We start from the raw sequence: 23,317 nt of genomic DNA on the forward strand, positions 1-23,317 counted from the left end.
AGTAGGTAGTTCAGTTAGCAACTCAAATAACCACAGAAGTGCTTGTCCTAGAGACTACCATCACACTTCAGTATGCAGCAGATACAGAACAGCAAATGCCATGTACTCAATGGTCAATACTTACTAAAAGTAACAATTTGCACCATTTTATGAAGAATATTCTTAAGTAAACTGGCTTTTTTTCTCCTGTGAATGCGTGGCCATAAAGAGCATGATCAATGGCTAATGGTACAGTTTAGTGCCACTGCCTTGACACATGCTCAAGTAGCAGCAGTTTTATCCATCATTGCTTTCCTGCCATTCATGCCAATGTCAACCCAACTAAAATGGTAAATAATAGGTTGTATTATTATGAAAACAGTTTTGACCTCAGAGACTCCCTGAAAGAGTCTGAAGGATTCCCAGGGGTCCACAGACAACACTTTGGGAAACACTGGACTAGATCACTATTTGAGTCCCTTTCAATTCTAATGTAAGATTTGGATATTTGTTTACTATTATATCATTCAGGATTCTAATGATGTTGTGGGTTTTACTTTTCTCCCCGTACATTCTTTTCCTTCAAGACAAATTTACCAGAAGCTGCCTTGCTTTTCTTCCTTTGAATTCGCTGTTTTTTCATTTCTCCTGAACCTAGTTCTCCTCTCTGGAAAACATGCTCTGCATCATAGTTTCTATATAATCTCTGCAATGATGAGTTCATTCGCTGGTTCATTCACCAATAGTGTGAATTACATACTTGAATTAGTACAAGCTTACCACGTCTACTCCTGTTGCAGTCAGCGGCTCACAAGGACAGGACGCAGAGCTCTTCTTCTCAGGATAGATCTTTGTCTCCTGGCAGAAACATGTATGTAAATAGAGAATAGATAGTTTGAAGATGGTCTGCCAGTGTGGCCCAGAAAGAAATAAATCCCATTAAAGGCGTTCTGTAATGGCAGCTGGAGGGTGAGAGGCTGTGTACTAGATTTTACTACACACCAGAATCTTAACAGATAACTAGCTAGCCTTTTCCTGCCTAGTATCTGTACAGGACAAATGAAACACTCTCTACAGAGGTTTTTCAGCTCAGCACTTTAGGAAAATGAACAAAGGAGTCCCTAAGAAGAATTGAACTCACAGTTGATTACAGTAATTCTCAACCCTGCCAACATGTTAGAATTACATGTTGTGCCCTATTTAAATACCACCACGTTTAAATGCTCTGAACCCTTCCCAGTGGTTCTGATTTAATTGGTCCAGGGAAAAGCCCAGGCATCAGTCTATTTTAAAACATCTCATGATATTTGTAAGTGTGGCCAGGGTTGAGAGTCAGTGCTCTACAGTGAACTTACAGAAAATTGTATTTAAGGAAATGCTAGTGGATGCTACAAATAAACCAAAAATTTCAGGAACAAAGCAGAAGGTGCTCTGGAGCGGCTAGGAGCTGCCTCCTAAGTGCTGATACAGGAATGCAGGATGCTTGCATCTCGTGGCTCCACCATGTTTAATAAGTGGTTTCCAAGTTTAACTAGGAAAGAGGAACAATAATGAGAATGTCACATGGGAGGTGTTTATGGGCCAGGCATGAGTGACACCATCTCTTCCGCCCATATTCCATTGGCCAAACCTCAGTCACTTGGCCATACCTAACTAGAAAGAAGGTTGGGAAATTTGGTTTAGTTGTGTGTCTAGGAGGAAAAGGAATAGGTTTGGTGAATGTCTAGACAGTTTCTGCCACAGAGATGTTTACATGCAGATAACTTAGAGAATATAATTGTCTTCTCCAAGTGCACTGCAAGGAATAAACAAAAAAAATATAGTGTAGGGATCTATAGACTTTAAGACATGTAAACCAATAATAATGGATGTATCTTATTTAGATCCTGGTTTAAACAAAACACAATTTTCAGAAATATGACATTTATGACACATTTAGAAGATTGAGTGCTAACTAGATGTTTCATAGATATGTATGAAAACATTTATGGATAAAACAATATGAGACCTGGGACAGGCTTTAGAAATACTGTGGGAACAAAGGACGATGCATGAAATAAATTGGCCACAAGGTGACAGCTGTTGAATTGTGGGTATACTATACTAATCTGTCCATTTTTATAGCTGATTGGAATTTTCCTTACTATGTCTTTCTAAAAAGTCAGATAATTGTGAGTTGTAGTTATAGTGTTCAGCCCCCTTTTCCTGTGGAATTGTTGCCAGGCCTACCTTTGACCTGAGGGAATAGTCCCTCTGCCAGTTTGTCTGGATCTTTTCTGTGAAGAAATATAATATCTCTGGGGAACTCCCTTAATGTTTCAAAGCCTTTTTAACTAAGTCTTGGACTTTCCTTATATCTGCCCAACACACAGTCACTAAGTCACTGAGTTCTCCTGCGGTGTTTTTGATCCCACACTGTCTGCAAAATACCAGCTGTGGCCAGGGGTTGCTGCAGCCCTCTGCCTCTCCTGTGAGCCCCCACAGGCAAGCATTCCTCAAGGAAGGACGTTTACCGAAAGCTCCCTTTGGTAAAAAGAATGATTTCCTGCTTGAAAAGAGAAACAGAAAGCTGAACGCACCAGCATTTTCTCTGTGCTGTGCATAAACACACCTCAAGAAGCAGAGCTTGAAAGAGATTCTGTGCATTACCTATAGATAATGTTGGAGAGAAGAGTATAAGACTTTATGTGTGCGGTGATAAAATCTGAGAACTGGTTTTCCTTATTCATGTTTCTCTTTCCCTTCTTACCAAAAATCACTCCATAGTCAATATGTTCTTCAGCACCAGATTCCCTCAGTTCTCCTGATTCCCAGGATGCCCCTTTAACAGCTTTTTTAGGGGGCTCTTTCCCAAAAAAGTCTTCCTCTGCCTGGGCATATTCACCTCTACCCATCTCCTACCTCCTCCTCTGTATGTACGGTCAGACTCAAAACTGGAAATAATGCTTAGTTCTTCACATCCATTTATTCTGTGAAACTGGATTCTCATGGAACCCCAGCTTTCTTCTCTATCCCAGCATCTTTCCCTTCTACATCTTCACAGCCACATCTTTCTGAACCCAGCCTTTGCTTGTTTCTATTGCAAGAAGCTCCCACTTAGTCATCTGCCACCTATCACCTATCGTTGCCCTTTCTTTAATTCTCTGAGGTTTATTATTTTAAATAATGAATTTGCTTTATTGCCTTTTAGTTCCCCACATACCCCACACTCTAAACATGATTCCTTCTGGATGCCTTCAACATACGCATGTCTTCTCTACTTTTATCCAAAGGGATAGATCTAGTTCACCATCTCTGTTTTTCTACTTTAGCAAAATCCCAGGTTCTGGAGCCCCTTGACCCGTGGCAACTGGACAAAAACCAGGGTAGATTGAGTCTGTAGGTTGCAGATAAAAAGCCAGTGTCACAGCTTAGAAAATACATAACTAAATTATACAGTCTATATAATAGATTTTCCTTGTTATTATTCTGCTAGCTTTGAGTGAAGATTTATGTACAATTTTCACTTACCTCCATTGTACTATGAGGTATTACAATAAAAGTGTGTGTGCTTACTCAAAGCAGTGTTAGAGAGGAAACAGTGCCACCTAGAGATAGTGGCAGAAATAATCAACTTAAGCTCTTTAGGAGGATCCAAACCTTAGGAGATAGGGTTTCTATGAGTCCCTGTGCTCATTGCTAACTCTGGAGGATTTCTGATTATTTTTAAATGAATGACTGTCTACAGTCATTACCTCCTTTACAAACTTCTCACACTGAATTATCATGAAGAGAGCACCTTTTGAAGGCAGAGGGAGGTGACAAACAAATTCCAAGAAAGAAAGAAAATTACTGGTGGCCTAGAATGGTGAGATGCAGTTCCAGTGCTACCTCTGTGACTAATGGGTTATGTAGTATCACCTGACTCTTTGAAATTGTTTCCTCTAAAAAGATGGTCTCTGCACTCCTTACACACATATACACACAAAAAAATAGAATACCTTCCTAATTTTTTTTGCCATCTTTCTCTCTCTGGAGAATATGCATAAGACCATATATTAATATCATAACCCAGATAAACAGAGATTAACCAATGATTACATCTGAAGAAATTCAGTGTGGTGTTATTAAAGCTACTTTTAAGCATTCACATGAAAAGACCATCTTAATTCTATCATATTTTCCTTCATGCTGCTTAACATAACAATTGAAAACACTGATTCTGAAACCAGTCTGCTGGAGTTCAAGCCTCTTAACTTTTCCACTTACTACTGCATGATCTTAGAAGAGTAGTTAGTTTCCTAATATCACAGTTTCCCTATTTGTAAAATAGGAAAAGCAAAAGAACTTATGTGATGTGGTTGCTGCAAGTATTAAATAGGTAATAGGACAGTGATTGGCATATAGTGAGCACTACATGAATGTTAGCTGTAATTCTTATCATGACAACTATTAAGTAGAAAATTCCATGGGGTATAAGACTTTATAATACACCTCTTTCACTTTTTCATGGCTTTCTTTTGTGCCTGAATGGAATCACATATGTTTTAAGAGATAAAAATCTTTGAGAATCTAACCCACATATTCAACCAGGAGGGCTTTACAAAAGATAATGCACATTTAAGTAACTGAGTTATTTTCCCCTCATTACTAAGAGAAAACTACAGACAAATTTTTAAATGGTGGTCCCAGAATTTTTTCTTTCCCTATATACATAAATACAAACTTTCCCCCTGCCCGGTACACTTCTATTCCTGTTTCCCTGGTTCAATATGTGCTGAAGTTAGAACGCAGAAGCCAGCCTTGATTCTTCCCTTTTCCTCATCCTCCCCATCCAGTCATTCAATAACAACAGTCATTTCAACTTCCAGAGTATACTTGGACCCTGTCCTCGTCTCTCCATCCCCACAGCCTGATCTAAGCCACCCCCATCAATCACCTTCCAGTGACTGATTCACTCTCCAACACCCTCTGCCGGACCCTCACCTTCTCTTGTTCTTCTACAATTCATTCAACACAGTAGTCACAGACCCTCAAGAAATGCAAATCAGATCATCAGCTGCTTTACATCTGTCATCTTCTATAATTCTCACAATGGTATAAAGAGTCTGGTATTTGGCCAATATTAATTTTTTGCCCTTCCCTGTTCTGATTCTATTTCCGATGGGGCCTCATTTCCTCCATGTTCAGATGTTGAAGTCACATATCCTTCTCCAACTCCTTTGTTTGCTCCAGAATTTACCGGCTTGTGTGGCCTGGGGGAGTAAGGTGAAGTGAGTATTGGCCAAAGTTAGTTTGCTAGAAAAAAATTTGCTGCACTTTGAAGGACTACTTGACAGGTATCAGAGAATAATTAATAGCAGCAGGAGATCCAGGTAGAAGATGGCTGTGTTTCCTTCCCTGAACAATTCTGAACCAGAGTTCCTAGCAGGGTACCTGGCAATGCACTTTTTTTTCTTAATAAAAATGAGCTGGATTAATGCATGAACTAATGAATGATTGAACAAATGATTGAACAAACCTACCTGCTGGCTGTCCTACTTAGAGGTAGAGACAAAAAAATAGACTGCTTATCTCTTATGAGTCTACGGATCCTCCTTAGTTATAGCCACACATACACACACAAATGTGTTAGAGATATTGAATGTCCCCAGGTAGAGACAAAGTCATGTAGCAGGTTTACATCTTCCAGGAGTGTCACCAGTGACAAATGTCTTCCCCAAATTCTGTAGACCCCAGAGAACTGAGATATCACAAAAGTTCACCATAGCTACGTGAACTACCCCTGCATGTAAGTCTCAAAATAAGAAGCAACCTATTTAAAAACTAACAAAACTATAACTCAGTTCTTTGGAGAACTGGATTCATCTGAGAAGAGAATTACAATACAATAATTTATTTCATACAGAGTAATTAATAGTCTGAAAGTATTATACAAGTGGCAAAATGCCCATCTCAAAGGGAGAAGAGCATATGGTAACACTAAACACATTCATAACAAAGAAGCAAAGAATAGTTAAACAGAAGGCTTTGGTTCCTAAAGCTTGTATATTTGGACTGTCCCCTATGGTAGTGTAATTATAAATTAGAACAGGTTTTGTAAGGTGGGTCCATATTTGAGCAAGGTCAACCACGGCCAATGACTATTGTTAGCCACAAACTCTCCCTTCTTCCGTCTGTTCCTTCCTTCCTTCCTTTCTTCATTCCTCTAACCTTCCCTCCTATCCTGCCCTTGCCCAGAATGTGACCAATAAACTCAGTATTCCCTGAATTCATATTTACTAATACAAAGTAACATTTTAAAATGATACAAATAGCAAATAAATGTATTTAAAACATATAATCTTAGCAGTTGTGAAAGAAATGCAAATTTAAAATAATAGGCATCATTTTATGTCTATTAAAGTTGTAAATAAATTAAATAGTTACATCAAATTCTGACAACATCACAGGTGAAACTGGATTCACTCACTGGAATATGTTTGACAAACTATCTCAAGAGCTGTGAAAGTATACATGCCCTTTGACCCAATAGTCTCACTCCTGGGACTGTCTCCTGATAAAATAATACAGAAATAGGGAGAAGCATCACCTACATAAAGAAAGAATTTTAAATATTTACCTCTGAGAAATGGTTAAAAGGAGTGTGATACATCAGTTAGACGGACTTTGGCATAGCTGTTAAAACTTGGAAAGTATTTTTACACAGAAAAGGTGACAAAATAGTAAAGTATCAAAAAAATCCTAATCATTTAATGGTCACTTATGTTCAGATATTATAACTCCATGGCACTTAACCATAACTAGATAGCCTGGAGTCACTACATTCAAAGAATAATCTGTTAGAAGCAGGCGGAAAAAATTCTTTCTCAGCAGCCTTAGCAATAAATATATCCACAGTTAACTATATCTACAGTTCTCAGATATAAAAGAGAATTAGATTCAAGACGACCAGGGCATCTGGGAAGCCAGGGTTCTTCTGAGTGATACTAGGACCTACTTTTGTTTCCATTCTATGAAAGGGTACTGCAAAGAAGTGACCAAAATGAGGTAGAGAAAACACATTCGCATGAAAAAAAAATTTAAATAAAATAAATTTCAAAGGCAGCCACACATACCTCCCAAAATAGCAGACTACAAAAGAAGATGCATTGATTGATCCTTTTTTCTCCTTTTGGAGAGAGAAAAGTATGATCAGAAACAGAGTGGAATAACTCAAGAGGAAGGAAGGAGGAAGGGGCTAAAGTGGGGTGAGAGACAGGGAGATGGAAAGCCGGGGAAGAGCACGGCCCTTCTCACAACTTTCTCAAGCATCTTCTACTCCAAAGCACCGCGGGATGGGCTGCTTGAAAAATCAGATCTTTTCTGTGCTCCAAGTGAGCTTTTTTTTATAGTAAATTTTGCAAGTAAACTTCCTAAAATTCACCAAAGTGTTCATCAAGTTTAATCATGAAAGCTGTCAAGAGGCCTTTTTACGAGGCTTATTTCATTTTGATAATTAAAAATACATGTTTTTGGTTCTCCTTTTTCTGTTTCACTGAATGCATTCCTTCCCTTTAAGTTCTCAGTGAAAGAAATAAATCACGAATCAGCATGGACAATTATCTCTGGAGGTGTAGGGAAAACAACATACTGCTTCCTTCCCCTCAATGATTTTTATGCTGTAAATATTTGGCAGTGCTCCTGCAAATTACATCAAGGAGAGGTTGCAGATTAAAAGGTGATTCCTCACTTCAGCGTTTGGTTCCTTCAACCAATTAGTCATTCTTTTATGGGATTTTTCTTAGTTATGCTGCCAGGACTGTACACCTTCTAGTCACTGAACAATCACTGAAAAAGGGAATGAATCCATGCAAAAATAATTCTGCTTGTGACTTTTAGTTCTCCTAGAACTAAGGGAGAGAAGGAGATCAAGGAGACTGAGACTACCCGTGAGGAGTCACGCTTATAACTGAACCTACTATGAAGGACACAGCAGTCCACAAAAAACAATGGAAAGGTTGTAGCTGCTCATGTTTTGGTAAAAACAGTAACATCCACTGCATAAAATAATGATGTTATTGTTAAGTATTACTCTTCTGTGCAGGTGTCATATTTCAAAAGACTTGATTTCACCATCATATATCTAAATTATGCTTAATAACAAATTGTAGAGTCTGCATTTGTTGTTTACAATGAAAAATAAATTGGCAAGAGATGGACTAACTGGTAGACATCCTTAATATCTTCTTCATAATTACATTCTGCTAATCTTCAGATTGCTTTCGGTGAGCACATTAATGCATACTCACTCCCCGAGTTCTGATTTGCAAACAGGCATCATCAGCAACTCCCAAGGGCTTATGAAAAACGGGGATTCTCAGCCCAGATCTTCTGAATCAGAATCTTTGGAGGTGGGGCCCAGGAATCTCAGTATTGACAGGCCCTCCAGGTTGAAGAGCACCAGCAAACAAAGCATTATTCACAAACAAAACTTCACTCTCACAAAACTGGAATTCTATCCAGGTTTGCAAAACATCTCAATCTCTGCAAATGCAGCCTAAGCTTCTTCCTTAGGGTATATGTATTCACAGCTTTCGAAGTCATCTTAGCTCTGCACCTGAGGCTAGGGAAGAACCACATTTTGCCTAGATTTGGAGGCACATTCCTAAGCCTCAGAATGATACAGGAGTTCCTAGGGACTTTAAATCTCCATCACTTATTCCCTTGCCATTTTTAGAGAAAATGGAAGCTCCAGGCATCAGCCTGTTCAGCATAAGTGACCATCCAGAATTGGGTTCTCCAAGGTGAGATGTAGATGAGCAGGAGAAGGAAAGTCGTCTGAGCTCTGACACTACAGTCCAAGGCTTAGGGGCAAGTACTGGCTTCACCACTTCTCAGCCAGAGGGCCTCAAGCCCAGCCCAGCTTCTTTCAACCTCTATTTCTTCACTCATAAAGTAAGCAAGCTGAGCTTCATGCCCTTAAATGTCTTTTTCAGGTCTCAAATTCCGTAACTGAGCCTTGGGTAAGTGACTTTCTGGGTCTCAGGTTCTTCCCACATGAGAGAAGAAGGGCAATTGATATGCCAGGATGGTGAGTGTGGTTACCAAGCCAAGTAGACCTGGGTTCAATTCATTTCTACACCTCCTATAAGGTCTGAAAATTTGAGAAAAATTATTTAATTTCTCTGAGCATTGTTAATTCATCTATAATACAAATCAAAATAAAATACCTCTTAAGTAGGGCTGCTGGACAGGTTAAATGAAGTCCTATCCATCATCTTCCTAGACTGGGTCTAGTGGCTAAAAAATAAATGTTAGAGCCAACCCATCACAAGAGATGCACACAAAGCATTACATAAACATAGTGTGAAGTCCTCTCAACAGGAAAATGAGCCAGATGGCCTCTGAGGCTTCCTCCGTCCTCTCATGCTATGATCAGGACACCTCAGCAGCTTTTTGACTTGATGCTTTAATTGCAACCTGTGTTAGTACTTGCTTTTACATCTGCATGCATTGTAATTAAATAGATTGCAATTAACAGCAGGCAAAATTACCTTCACACTGTTTAAAAGAAGAAAACAAAACTGAGAAACTGATTGATCTCTGCAAGCTACCAATTGGATTCTCATTTCCAGGGGGCATTCCTTAAAATACTCATGTTAGATTTCAGCGTAGTGAGGAAAGAACTGAAAATCCCCAGGGTGAGTGAGGAGACAGTCTTTCCAGGAAAATGTATGGAAAGGGTAAAGGATCTTCCTGCTGTTAGGAAGAAGGTAGTTCAGGTGTGTCCTGAGGAGCCCCAGATCCGCACAGGGTTCTGATAGACATTTAATAAATATTTGTCGATGTTGCTTAGTTCTTAGTACTTTGCCATGACCTCTGACTGACGTACCCAGAAGTAGGCTGCTTCTTTTTGGTAGTACTACCAGGTAGAGTGGTTCTCCTTTGACACGGAAAAATCAAGACATTCAGATTTTATTTGTTTTACTCTAGAATCAATGTACGTGGAAAGCAGCGGTCCTAACCTGAGTCTATGCCGTATGTACTGCTGGTGCTCAGAAACTGCTCAAACTGCCCAATTTGCTCTTACTAAGCCCTCAAATCTCTAGGAAACCCACCGGGAGGGAACTCAGTCTCAGAGAACTGTTAGGATTATCAACCGTCCTGATTTGCCTGGGACTGCCCAGCTTTTAGCACTAAGTTTCTCATTCTTGGGATCTTAGTCCCAGGACACGGGAGAAAGTTGATCATTACTTTGGGTACAACCTGCTTGATGCAGAACAAAGTCTCAACATGGTCTGAGTACACTGAGGTGTTTCTCACTTAGCTTTGTCATCTCCTGGCCCAGCCACCTCACTCTCTCCCCAGCCCACAGAGTCAGAATCTATCTGGGAACAAGAAAAACAATGAAGAAAAATTAAGTGCACTGTTTCATTGTCAAGGTACAAGCAGCACCATGTAGGGGTTCTCTGTAAGTGTAACATTAGAGAGAGAGAAAGAATTCTGCCGTATATTGTCAGAGGGCAGGGAATGGTGTTGGGACCAGAGACTGTAGAACCACAGCAGCAATGCCCACAAGCGCTGCAGTGCCTCTCAACAGAGGAACACCCATCTAAGAGGGAACAGTGCCCAGCAGACAGCGCCTGCCCGGTGAAGGTGGCAGTGCCCAGCAGCAGGCGGGTGGAGTAAAAGGAGACACAAACCATGACCCACAAGAAACTGCCTACAGAGCCTTTGCAGGCACCTGGAACTCTGAATTAATGTTTCAAGCAAGAACCAATATGTTTGTTTTTAAAAAACTATTTTAGTTAACTTCTAGTTATAAATACCATGCAATGAAATACAGAGCAAAAAAAAGAGGAGGAGAAATTGCCTCTTAAATACAAAGGTATGTTATCATTTTTCAGCTCAGAGTGATGAAATCCTGATTTCAGCCAGTTGTTTCATTTAATCCTTGGGTGGGTTATATAATGCCTCAGGCTTTTTCACAATTTTGACTATGTCTGCCCAAGGTTACTTTTCAGTAATAAGATCAAACTTAGAGCATAAAGCCCAGAGAGGCCTCAAAGATCCAGCCTCCTTGCCTCAAGGCAGATTCTATACTATTATTACATTATTATTGTTATTATTGATATTTAACAGATCATTATTTTATAAGCAACTTGGGCCAAAAAAAGCTTGGTGAAGTCACTTGCTCAAAGTCACCGAGCTAGTGTTTGGAGGAGAGATTGAAATGTAGGTTTGGGTGACAGAGGTGGTTGCTGTTTCTTAGTAAAGGTGGTTGCCTTTACTCATTAAATTCTGGCTATTGAAACACTTCACTCACACTCCTACATCTGATGGGAGCAGATGTTTCTAGCATGCTCTTAAGTTGCTCAAGCCCGATCCTTCCCTGTTTCCCAGGGTGAAGAGCCTACAGCCAAATTCTCACTGCCAATCCCTCCCCTGCCCCCTTCCTAGGTCCAGAATTAAAGTACAGTCTGATGTACTTAATTTGTACTTGACTTTTGTTCTGGAGGGCTTCGACCATTTAGAAAAGAATCCCAGGACAAAGCAAGGGAGAATTTATGGACGCACGCTGACAGAGCACAATTCTAAACACACATTTGCTCTTACGAAGCTGCTAACTTTGCAACCTTAGGAAAAGCACTTCATGCTCTGATCCTCTCTCCTTACTATAAAATAATGGCCCCTAAGAAGTAGAGAAGTATAATAAAGGTAAAGATGGAGGCCCAGAGAAAAGGAAGAAAAGGAGGAAAAGAGGGAGGAGGAGGGATAGAAGGAAGAGACGGAAGACAGAAAGAAAACTGTGGCTGAAATCAGGGAATCCAAGAAGATCCATTTCAACCAATACAAAGAATGACAGTTTCTTGGTGTGGTTTCACACTAAGAAGCCTTAGCCAGATTTCACTAACGCAGGCCTCCGTTACGACTGTTTCAGTACTGAGTGGTTAAGTTAAATATTAAAAGCTAAAAGAGCCAGTGCCCTTATACAAAGCATGGAATGTAACAAAAGCTCATCAAGAGTTTTTCCTGGGCTTTCCCTGGGCCTTAAAGCATGACAAAATAATGAAGGAATTCTTAACAGGACCAATTTAGAATTAAACAAGTTTTATTGGGGGTCTGAAGAAACTCCCCAGGCCTCCACAAACAAGTTTATTGGAGGTTTGAAGGAGTTCCCCAAACCTCTGTGATGTAGCAAGAGACAAGACAAGGCTATTTACCCCAGCACCTAGACCCATTAAGATTAAGTCAACTTACTGAGGCTCCAAAAGAGGGTCTTCGGGACTCAAACCTCAGTTATAGATTAAAAGAAATCACTTATGTCTTTAAATGAATGAACACTTACACCTAGATATATAGCTTAGAAAGTATATAAGCTCTGAAAAACTTTGTAATTTTGAGTTGGTCTGCTGATAATTTCCAGGCTTCCCTGTAACCGGTTACAACAATAAAAACTCTCTTCCTCCCTAGTTCATCTGCATCTCCCTATTGGGTGGCGAGAAATAGCAGCCCAATCCTCAGATTCGTCTGGGAACATCAGGATGGGAGAGAAAACAGAGTTTCTTTAAATCCAGAGTTCTTATGTCCTAGGTCAGAAAGCTCAGGCTCAGAGGGGCCAGGTGAATTGTCCGAGGCTCACATAGTGGCTCTCCACGGAAGGACAGCTAAGAACCACCCCCTTCTCCAGGCTCCCAGCCCAGGATGATTTCTACTGCACAGCTCCTCTTTCTTCCACTGAAGACTTGGTGTTTGAACTGATTTTGAGCAATATCCAATACAAATAATATTTCCTCAAAAAATAGTCCTTTCTGCTAGGCTAGGAATTTGTACTTAAGGAATGTATTGCCATAAAAAATGTTGACCTATAATACATAAACTTTAAATAGCCAGTTGGTGTTTCTTCCTTTATGAAAAAAGAAACAACAGAAAGGAAGGGAAGGAGGGAGAGAGGGAGAGAAGGAGGGAGGGAGGAAAGAAGAAAGGAAAGAATAAAAGGAAGGAAGGAAAGAAGGAAGGGAGGGAGGGAAAAAGGGAAGATGAATGTCCTAACACTTAAATGATTATATTCACCACCCTTTCAGCTGCAAAGAATGGGCCAGGGGACAAGCCCTGCAGGATTCAATGACTTACAGAATATAGACGTTGACTGCTGTAGTGATTGAAGAGTCTCACTTCAGCTCAGAGTATAAGGAGCTGAGGAGAAACAAACAGGAGCAGAGCCATAGACCAGAATTCATTAAGTAATGCGAAAACACTGTCTTTTACGGTTAAAAGAGACAGAGATGGAATTTTATGCCTGGGATTGACTTGACTCAAAGACAATCTTTCAATCGTCTAGGAATGCATGAAGGTGGCCTATACTGGTTAAAACAAAGTCACAGTGAACAATATCTGTATTAGTCCATTCTCACACTGCTATAAAGAACTAACTGAAACTGGGTAATTTATGAAGAAAAGAGGTTGAATGGACTTACAGTTCTGAGGACTGTACAGGAGGCATGGCTGAAGAGGCCTCAGGGAACTCACAATCTGGTGGAAGGGTGAAGGGAAAGCAAGCACCTTCTTCACATGGCATAGCGGACTGGTTGGCGGCGGGAGGGAGACAGAGAGAGAGAGAGAGAGAGAGAAAGCACTCAGGTGGAAGTGCTACATACTTTTAAACAACCAGATCTTGTGAGAACTCACTCACTATCATGAGACCAGCAAGGGGGAAATCCACCTCCAGAATCCAATCACCTCCCACCAAGTCCCTCTCCGAACATTGGGAATTACAATTAGACATGAGATTTGGGTAGGGACACAGAGAGCCAAATCATATCAACATCGAAAACCTTACGTAGTACAGCAAAGTCATTGATGTCCCGGATTTTTAGAATGATCCCTTGGTGTCTTGGTATTTATGTGAAAATTTTTTTTTAATCAGAACTTCTTATAGGACTGTTTCCTGCAATACTTGCTAATGGGAAGTATTTTCATTGAGCATTCATGAACTTTTTTGCACAAAATAGAAAATCAAGAAATACTAATTCAATTCAGTTTGACAGAATAAAGGGTACAATTACATAGTTCTCAACCCCCTGAATATGAAGAGATTAGGAGTAGTAGCCTCTTAAAAGTCAAATAACGTGTCCATAATGAAACCAGAAAAATTACTTTCCTACTAGCCTTTAAATAACTCTCAAGAGTTACATAATATTTTTCAACTTAAAAAAATTAGAAAGCATAATGAGTAAATCATCTGTCAGATTTCTTATGTCCCAGCTGATACCTCAATCTTCCAAGGGGCTAGTTTCTCATTCCTATATAATTCTTTATTCATAATGCTATCTTTTGTCTTTCCTTGATTTTTGATGCCATTCTGTACACAAACATCTCAGTCCTCAAAGTTATAGGAAGATCAGTATTCTGTCTTCTTGAGAAATGCTTGACTCCCAGCCCAACAGTATATTTCTGTAGTCATACACAATCCAGTCTAATCAACCTAAGACAAACATATAGAAAAATAGATCATAGATTTCCAGATGAATTCTTGCATTTTATCTGGAATCAATCTATGTCACAAATGTAAGTGTTGGTATTTGTGTAAAGACTGTGTTCACCGTGAACTACAAAGAAAAAGGAGGTCTAGAAAGGCATGAATCCATACAATCATATCCAGGAATTATTTCCACAGTTAGCAACTCCTTCTCTCATACAAAGATTTTACCAAGTCATTGTCTAAAACTGTCTCTTTTTGTTCTACAAAGAAAAGTGGATTCCCACCTTAAAGTTGCTTGGTGGGAATTTGCCTCAATTCAGTTCCTATTCTCCGTTTCCTTTAATATTCTCTTCACCTCTCTAACAGGACACTGGAAAAAGAAAACAATACTGTTTGGGCCAAGAACATTGAAAAAAATAGTTGTAAAATGATTACTTAATATGGACAGTTCAAGTGAAAGAAGTGGAGACTCTTGCATTTTTGAACTGCTTTTCATTTCTCATTATACATGATCTACTTCGATCAGCTTCGACCTTTGAAATTTTGTTCCCTAACACAGCTAAAATAAGGTCTCTTCCTTTTTCTCTCTCTTTCTCTGCAGCCCTGTTAGATAAAGTCTCTCTTTGGGTTGCTGTCCAAGAAGTTCTTAATTTTGCATGTAATTATGCTGCAACCTACTTTCAAATGCTAGAGCAATTTCTTGTATCCTTGTAATACAATATGATTAAAAGCTCCAAATGTCGTAGCATCCCTGTTTGTGGCTCCCCTCCCTTCTGAGGGTTTTATAATACCAGAGGACTTTGCTGAGTGGCAGTGATCTTTAAATATAAGGCAAGACATCAAGATAAATTAGTAATAGCAGCTACTGACAGTGTTCCCTTGGGCCCTGCTCAGCTCCTTGCCAAGGGGCCACATCACTAAGCCAGTGACACTTCTCCTTCAGACGTTAAAGATAAATAAATGATCAGGTCAGTTAACTGGCAGCTGGCATGTTCATCCTATCTGGTAGGACGATTTTTATTGTAATGCAAACTTCAAAATTAAAAAACAAAACGTCATCTGGGGCCAGAGTCTATTTTTTGGAATTTCTTGAGTTCATAGTGTTATGCTGCCTTTAAAGTAGTCTACTTTTATTTTAAGAGGTATAGTGCCTTCTAGCGGACTGGAAATTCTCTTCAGCTAGTTCAAACCTTACATAGCTGAACACTTGAGCATATCCTGATACTCATCACACTAAGCAAAAGCAATCTCGGGTCATTTATAAGACTTTTGATTTGTATCTGTATTTTTGACTGAGAGGCAAAGGGAAATCTATTGATGTTTGGGCACTTAAATTTCTTTCTTTTTTTTTTTTTTTCTTTTTCTTGAGACGGAGTCTCGCTCTGTAGCCCGGACTGGAGTGCAGTGGCCGAATCTCAGCTCACTGCAAGCTCCGCCTCCCAGGTTCACGCCATTCTCCTGCCTCAGCCTCCCGAGTAGCTGAGACTACAGGTGCCCCCGGCTAGTTTTTTTTGTATTTTTTAGTAGAGACGGGGTTTCACTGTGTTCGCCAGGGTGGTCTCGATCTCCTGACCTCGTGATCCGCCCGTCTCAGCCTCCCAAAGCGCTGGGATTACAGGCTTGAGCCACCGCACCCGGCCTGCACTTTAATTTTTTAAAACACCTAAACAAGAACTTAATAATCAAAAATCATTCTGTCTGGCTTGTAGAATCCTGAGTTCAGGAAAGAGACATTATATCATGCTCATCCCCAAAACTCAGAAGTTTGTTGCTGAGACATTGTCGTCCCTTTGGAAGTCAGGATTTGCCAGTTCAGCGCTTGGGAAGTCATTTAATTCCTCCATGTAACTTGCTCTAGCCTGCAATTAGAGGACACTGCCAGTAGGTGGAGTTTATTGTTGTGGGGTTTGTTTGTTTGTTTGTTTGTTTGTTTGTTTGTTTGTTTGTTTTTTGAGACTGAGTCTCGCTCTGTCGCCCAGGTTGGAGTGCAGTGGCGCGATCTCCACTCACTGCAACCTCCACCTCCCATGTTCAAGCGATTCTCCTGCCTCAGACTCCTGAATGGCTGGGATTACAGGCGCCCGCCACCACATCTGGGTAATTTTTGTATTTTTAGTAGGGAGGGGATTTCACCATGTTGGCAGGCTGATCTCAAACTTTTGACCTCGTGATCCGCCTGCCTCGGCTTCCCAAAGTGCTGGGATTACAGGCGTGAGCCACAGCGCCCGGCCAGTAGTGACTTTTTTAACCTCTTAAAGTATGGTCCACAGGTATCAGAATCAACTGGGGGAAATCTTGTTAACAGTGCAGAGTCTGGGCCTTCATACTTACCGAATCTGAATCTCTGGAGAAGAAAATGAGAATCAGTATTTTTGACATGGCTCCAAATGATTTTGTTTGCACTTTAAAGTTTGGGAACCACTTATTAAAACATTTATATTCCATCACTGATATGGTTATCTGAGGCTCATATTAGTTTGCTTTCCTTTTTGATTGTCCTTTTAAAAATCTCTCTTATAATTTAAAAAAATAGAAAAATAAAAAATAAAAATAAAAATCTCTAGTATTCCTGTACACTAACAAAAGTCAAGCCAAGAGCCTAATGAGGAATGTACTCACATTCACCAATACCACAAAAAGAATACAATACCTAGGAATACAGCTAAGTAGGTAGATGAAAGATCTCTGCAAGGAGAAGTACAAAACACTTCTAAAAGAATTCAGAGGAGACACACACCAACAGAAAAACACTTCATGCTCACGGATAGGAAGATGAATATCACTAAAATGGATAAACTGCTCAAAGCAATTTATAGATTCACTGATAACATAATATTAAACCACCAATGAGATTTTTCACACGATTGGATAAACTATTTTAAAATTCATATGGAACAAAAGCAGAGCCTGAAGAGCCAAGACAATCTCAAGCAAAAGGAAAAAAGGTAGAGGCAACACATTACCTGATTTCAAATCAATTAAGGGCTACAGTAACCAGAAAAACCATGATATTGATATAAAAATAAATACACAGACCAATAGAACAGAACAGGCAACTCAGAAATAAGGCCACACAACAACCATCAGATCTTTGACAAATATGACAAAAAACAAACAATGAGGAAACGGTTCACTATTCGATAAATGGTGTGGAATAACTGGCTAGTCATATGCAGAAGATTGAAACTGGACTGCTTCCTTATGCCATACACAAAATATAACTCAAGATGGATTAAAGACTTAAATGTAAAACCCAAAGGTATAAAAATCCTGGAAGACAACCTAGGCAATACCATTCAGGACATAGAGGCATGGGCAAAGATTTAATGATGAAGACACCAAAAACAACTACAACAAAAGCAAAAATTGGCACAGGGGATCTAATTAAACTAAAAAGCTTCTGCACAGCAAAACAAACATCTTCAAACTGAACAGAGAGCCTACAGAATGGGAGAAAATTTTGCAAATTATGTATCTAACAAGGGTCTAATATCCAGCATATGTAAGAAACAAATAAAATTAACAAGAAAAATATCATTAAAAAGTGGGCAAAGGATATGAACATACACTTTTGAGAAGAAGGCATACATATGGCCAAAAATTGTATGAAAGAAAGCTCAACATCACTGAATATTAGAGAAATGCAAATCAAAACCCCAATGAGTTACAATCTCACACAAGTCAGAATGGCTACTATGAAAAAGTAAAAACATAACAGATGCTGGTAAGGTTGTGGAGAAAAAGGAAAGCTTATACACTGTTGGTGGGAGTGTAAATTAGTTCAACCATTGTGGAAGACAGTGTGGCGATTCCTCAAAGGCCTAAAAGCAGAACCACCATTCTACCCAGCAATCCCACTACTGGATATATACCCAAAGGAATGTAAGATATTCTGTTATAAACACATATGCAAGCATATGTTCATGGTATCACTATTCACAATAGCAAAGAGATGGAATCAACCTAAATTTTCATCAATGATAGACTGGATAAAGAAAATGAGGTACATAGAATGCTACGCAGCCATAAAAAAATGAGATCGTGTCATTTGCAGGGATATGGATGAAGCTGGAGGCTATTATCCTTAGCAAGCTAATGCAGGAATGAAAAAACCAAATACCACATGTTCTCACTTATAAGTGAGGGTTGAATGATAAGAACACATGGAGGGGAACAACACACATTGGGGCCTATTGGAGGGTGGAGGGTGGGAGGAAGCAAAGCATCAGGAAAAATAACTAATGAGTACTAGACTTAATACCTGGAGGATAAAATGATGTGTACAACAAACCCCCATGACACAAGTTTACCCATGTAACAAACCCGCATATGTACCCCTGAACTTAAAATAAAAGTTTAAAAAGAATAAACTATTCAGAAAACAACAATAACAACAAAATAGTTTAACATATTTCTATCTTCATGATGTCTTTAATTGACATTGTATGCCTGTATCAAAATATCTCAGGTACCCCATAAATATATAAACCTATTATGTATGCACAAATTTTTAAATAATTTTTAAAATTTTTTAAAAAGAAGTAAATAAAAAAATAAAGACACATGCATAAAGAAGATAAAAGTAACAGGCTCATTCCAGTTAGTCTATTCAAATGACCATGATATGTTTCCATTTAACACCTAATATGAACACAGGTGTGAACTTGAACAAAATGTAATGAATCACTTTTTCTTTTGTTTTCTTGTCCCTTAAATCACTAAAGAATATATACTACATAAGGATGGCCATCAAGAATGGGACTAGTGGATATGTGTTGAGTACAGAATTTTCCATTAAATACCCATTAAATACCTCAGCTATAGAGGAAGTTCTAATTTTTCCTCCATTACTTATAGCAGAATTTCTCTCTTTCTCTCTCTCTCTTATATCAAGAAGTGCCCAAGGGGAACCATTTCTTTAAAGCATTTCGTTCTTGAGTGGCCTCACAAATATTTTACTCCATTACTCCATTCCACCACATCATAATTTATAAATGCTTCAATCTTCCCCTTGCTACTTCAAAACTCCCTTGTTTTGTTAGTTTCATAATCGTTTCAAAGAATGAGAAAACATTATTGGCATCCTTCTTTTCTGGATCTTCTAATCCTTCAGGAAATCTATACAATGTGGATGTTGTGTTTTTTAAAAAAACTCAAAAAGTTTAAGATTCATCTAAATCATTAAATCATAAGAAGTTATAAAAGTACAGAAAATTAGTGGGGCTTCAAGACAGATGACTAGATGCACCCAGTACTTGAATCCTCCACAAAGGACAAAAATAGCAAGTAAATAATCATACATCAAAAAGAGAACACTGATCAACAGAATGAAGGATAAAATCTATGTGATTATTTCAATTGGTGCTGAGAGAGCATTTGATAAAGTTTAACATCCCTTCATGTTGGGAACAGGCCCCCCAAACTCTGGTCTTTAAACTGGCCCCAGAACTGGCCATTAACAAAATCTCTGCAGCACTGTGACATGTTCATGCTGGCCGTATGCCCATGCTGGAAGGTTGTGGGTTTACTGGAATGAGGGCAAGGAACACCTGGTCCACTCAGGGCATTCTTAAACCACAAACAATAGCATGTGAGATCTGTGCCTTAAGGACATGCTCCTGCTGCAGACCACCAGCCCAACCCATCCCTTTATTTTGGCCCATCCCTTGGTTTCCCATAAGGGATACTTTTAGCTAATCTAATATCGATAGAAACAATGCTAATGACTGGCTTGCTGTTAATAAATACATGGGTAAATCTCTGTTTGGGGCTCTCAGCTCTGAAGGCTGTGAGACCCCTGATTTCCCACTTCCCACCTCTATATTTCTGTGTGTGTGTTTGTCTTTAATTCCTCTAGTGCCACTGGATTAGGGTCTCCCCAACCAAGCTGGTCTTGGCAAGTGGTGTCCATCGTGAGGGCTCAAATCCAGTCAAAGGTTCACTGGAGTGATGGTTGGAGAATGTGGATCTAGCTGGAGGACACCCAAGTACTCTTAAAGCAATCCCCATGGTGAGTAAGAAGGGGAGCTCGGAAGCATCAGGGTAACAATGGGACAAGTGTGGGCTTTGGTTCATTCCACCTTGGAACTTTTTCACACTGATGATGAGGAGGAAGGAGAGTATAATGAAGTAATAGAAGAAGTTACAGAGCATGTTTATTTGCCAGCTAAAGCTAAAGTGGAAAAGGAGAGAGGCTCATCCCTACCCTTCTGCACCCCCTCATTATTATTTTGAAGAAAAAGACCCTCCAGATCTTTCTTTTCCAGAGGACAGTGGGCAAAAAGTAATTGCCCCAGTGACTGTTTGAGCAGTGCCTCAAGTGACTGCTCTTAGTTCTATTCAGGCAGGAATTCAGTAAGCTAGACAACAGGGTGATTTAGAGGCTTGGCAGTTCCATTTTAGAATACACCCCCAGATCAACAGGGAAATATTATAGCTACATTTGAGCCTTTTCATTTTAAATTACTCAGAGAATTTAAACAAACTATTGATCGGTATGCACCAATTCCTCCTTTTGTAATGGGACTGTTAAAGAATGCTGCTGTTTCCAATCAGATGATTCTGACTGACTGGGACACTCTTACGCGAGCTTGTCTAACTCCTGCTCAGTTCTTACAATTGAAAACTTGGTGGGCAGATGAAGCTTCCATTCAGGCTGCTTGCAACACCCAGACCCAACCTCAAGTTAATATAACTGCAGAACAAGTTTTGGGGGTTGGCAGCTGGGCTGGTTTAGATGCACAAGTGGTCATGCAGGATGATGCCACAGAACAGCTTAGAGGAGTGTGCATTAGAGCTTGGGGAAAAAAATCACTTCATGTGGAGAACAATACCCTTCCTTTAGTGCTATAAAACAGGAACCAAAAGAACCACACATGGATTGTATAGCTCAGTTACAGGAGTCTCTTAAAAAGGTGATTGCAGATTCAGCTGCTCAGGATATAGTGCTGCAGTTATCAGCTTTCAACAATGCTAATCCTGATTGCCAGGCTGCTCTGTGATCTATCAGAGGGAAAGCACATTTAGTTGATTATATCAAGGCCTGTGATGGTATTGGAGATAATCTGCATAAGGCTACTCTGCTAGCACAGGCAATGGCAGGACTGAGAGTGGATAAAGGATATACTCCATTTCCCTGGAGTTTGTATTACCTGTGGGAAGCATGGTCATATTAAAAAAGAATGTAGAAAAAAATCAGTGAGTCAGGCTGCCAGATAGGGGAGAAAAGAAAACTGCTGAGCCTGAAATATATCCAAAATGTAAAAAAGGAAAACATTCAGCTAATCTGTGACACTCTAAGTTTGATAAAGATGCGAACCTGATTTCAGGAAATGCCATGAGGGGCCTATCCCAGGCCCTGTTCCAAATGGGCATTTCCTACTCAGGCCATTCCCTCACCCCTGTACAATGCCTGTCCCGCATCACAGCTGGTAGTGCCACAGTAGATTTATGCTGCACAAATGCTGTGAGTCTTCAGCCTGGGGAACCCCACAAAAGGTCCCAACAGGAGATTGTGGACCCTTGCCAGTGGGGATGATAGAATTACTTCTAGGCAGGTCTAGTTTAAATTTAAAAGGGGTACAAACACATACAGGAGTTATTGATTCAGATTATAATGGGGAAATTCAAATTGTTATATCTACTTCTGTTCCCTGGAACACAGAGCCAGGAGAGCACATACCACCACTCCTTATTGTGCCGAATGTGAGAATGGGAAAATGTGAAATTAAATGAACAGGAGGATTTGGAAGCACAAATAAACAAGGCAAAGCAGCTTATTGGGCAAATCAAATTACTGATAAACATACTACCTGTGAAATAACTATTCAGGGAAAGAAATTTGAAGGTTTGGTAGATACAGGAGGGGACATTTCAATCATTTCTCTACAGCATTGGCCATCCACGTGGCCAATTCAACCTGCTCAATTTAACATAGTTGGAGTTGGTAAAGTCCCTGAAGTATAGTAGTTATATTTTACATAGTTTTGGGCCTGATGGACAACCTGGGGCTATTCAACCAATTATAACTTCTGTACCTATAAATTTATAGGGGAGAGATTTATTAAACAATGGGGAGCACAAGTTCTAATTCCAGAACAATTATACAGCCCTCAAAGTCAACATATGACACATGAAATTGTGTATGCCCCCGGTATGGGACTAGAAAAAAATTTGTAAGTCTTGAAAGAACCACTTCAAGTGGAAAGACAAAGTTCCCGCCAAAGATTAGGATATCATTTTTGATGGCAGCCATTGTTAAGTCTCCAGAACCTATACCTTTAAAATGGTTAACACATAAGTCAATTTGGATAGAACAATGGCCACTAAGTAAAGAGAAACTGGAGGCTTTAGAGAAATTAGTTTATGAACAATTAGAAAATGGGCATATAGCTCCAACATTTTCCCCTTGGAATTCTCCATTTTTCGTAATTAAGAAAAAAGGCAAATGGAGAATGTTAACTGACTTAAGAGCCATTAATTCAGTTATACAACCTATGGGAGCACTACAGCCAGGATTGCCTTCTCCTCCTATAATTCCAAAAACTTGGCCTTTAATAGTCACAGATTTAAAAGACTGTTTCTTTACTATCCCCTTAGCTGAGCAAGACTGTGAATGGTTTGCATTTACAATTCCTGTGGTAAACAACCTGCAGCCTGCTAAGCATTTTAATTGCTTCACAGATGAGTATGCCTATTAATGTGATTTCTGATTCTTCATATGTGGTTCATTTCACAAAATTAATTGAAAATGCTCAGGTATGATTTCATACAGATGAACAATTGATAAAAAAAAAAGTGGGGGGGGAGAAACAAGGATTATGGGACAACCCATACACAATTGAATCTAGTATTATTAACTTTAAATTTTTTAAGCCTGCCCAAAGGCTAGATGTT

Source organism: Colobus angolensis, unplaced genomic scaffold (genome assembly GCF_000951035.1).
Source record: "Colobus angolensis palliatus isolate OR3802 unplaced genomic scaffold, Cang.pa_1.0 Scaffold62, whole genome shotgun sequence".
Lineage (NCBI taxonomy): Eukaryota > Metazoa > Chordata > Mammalia > Primates > Cercopithecidae > Colobus > Colobus angolensis.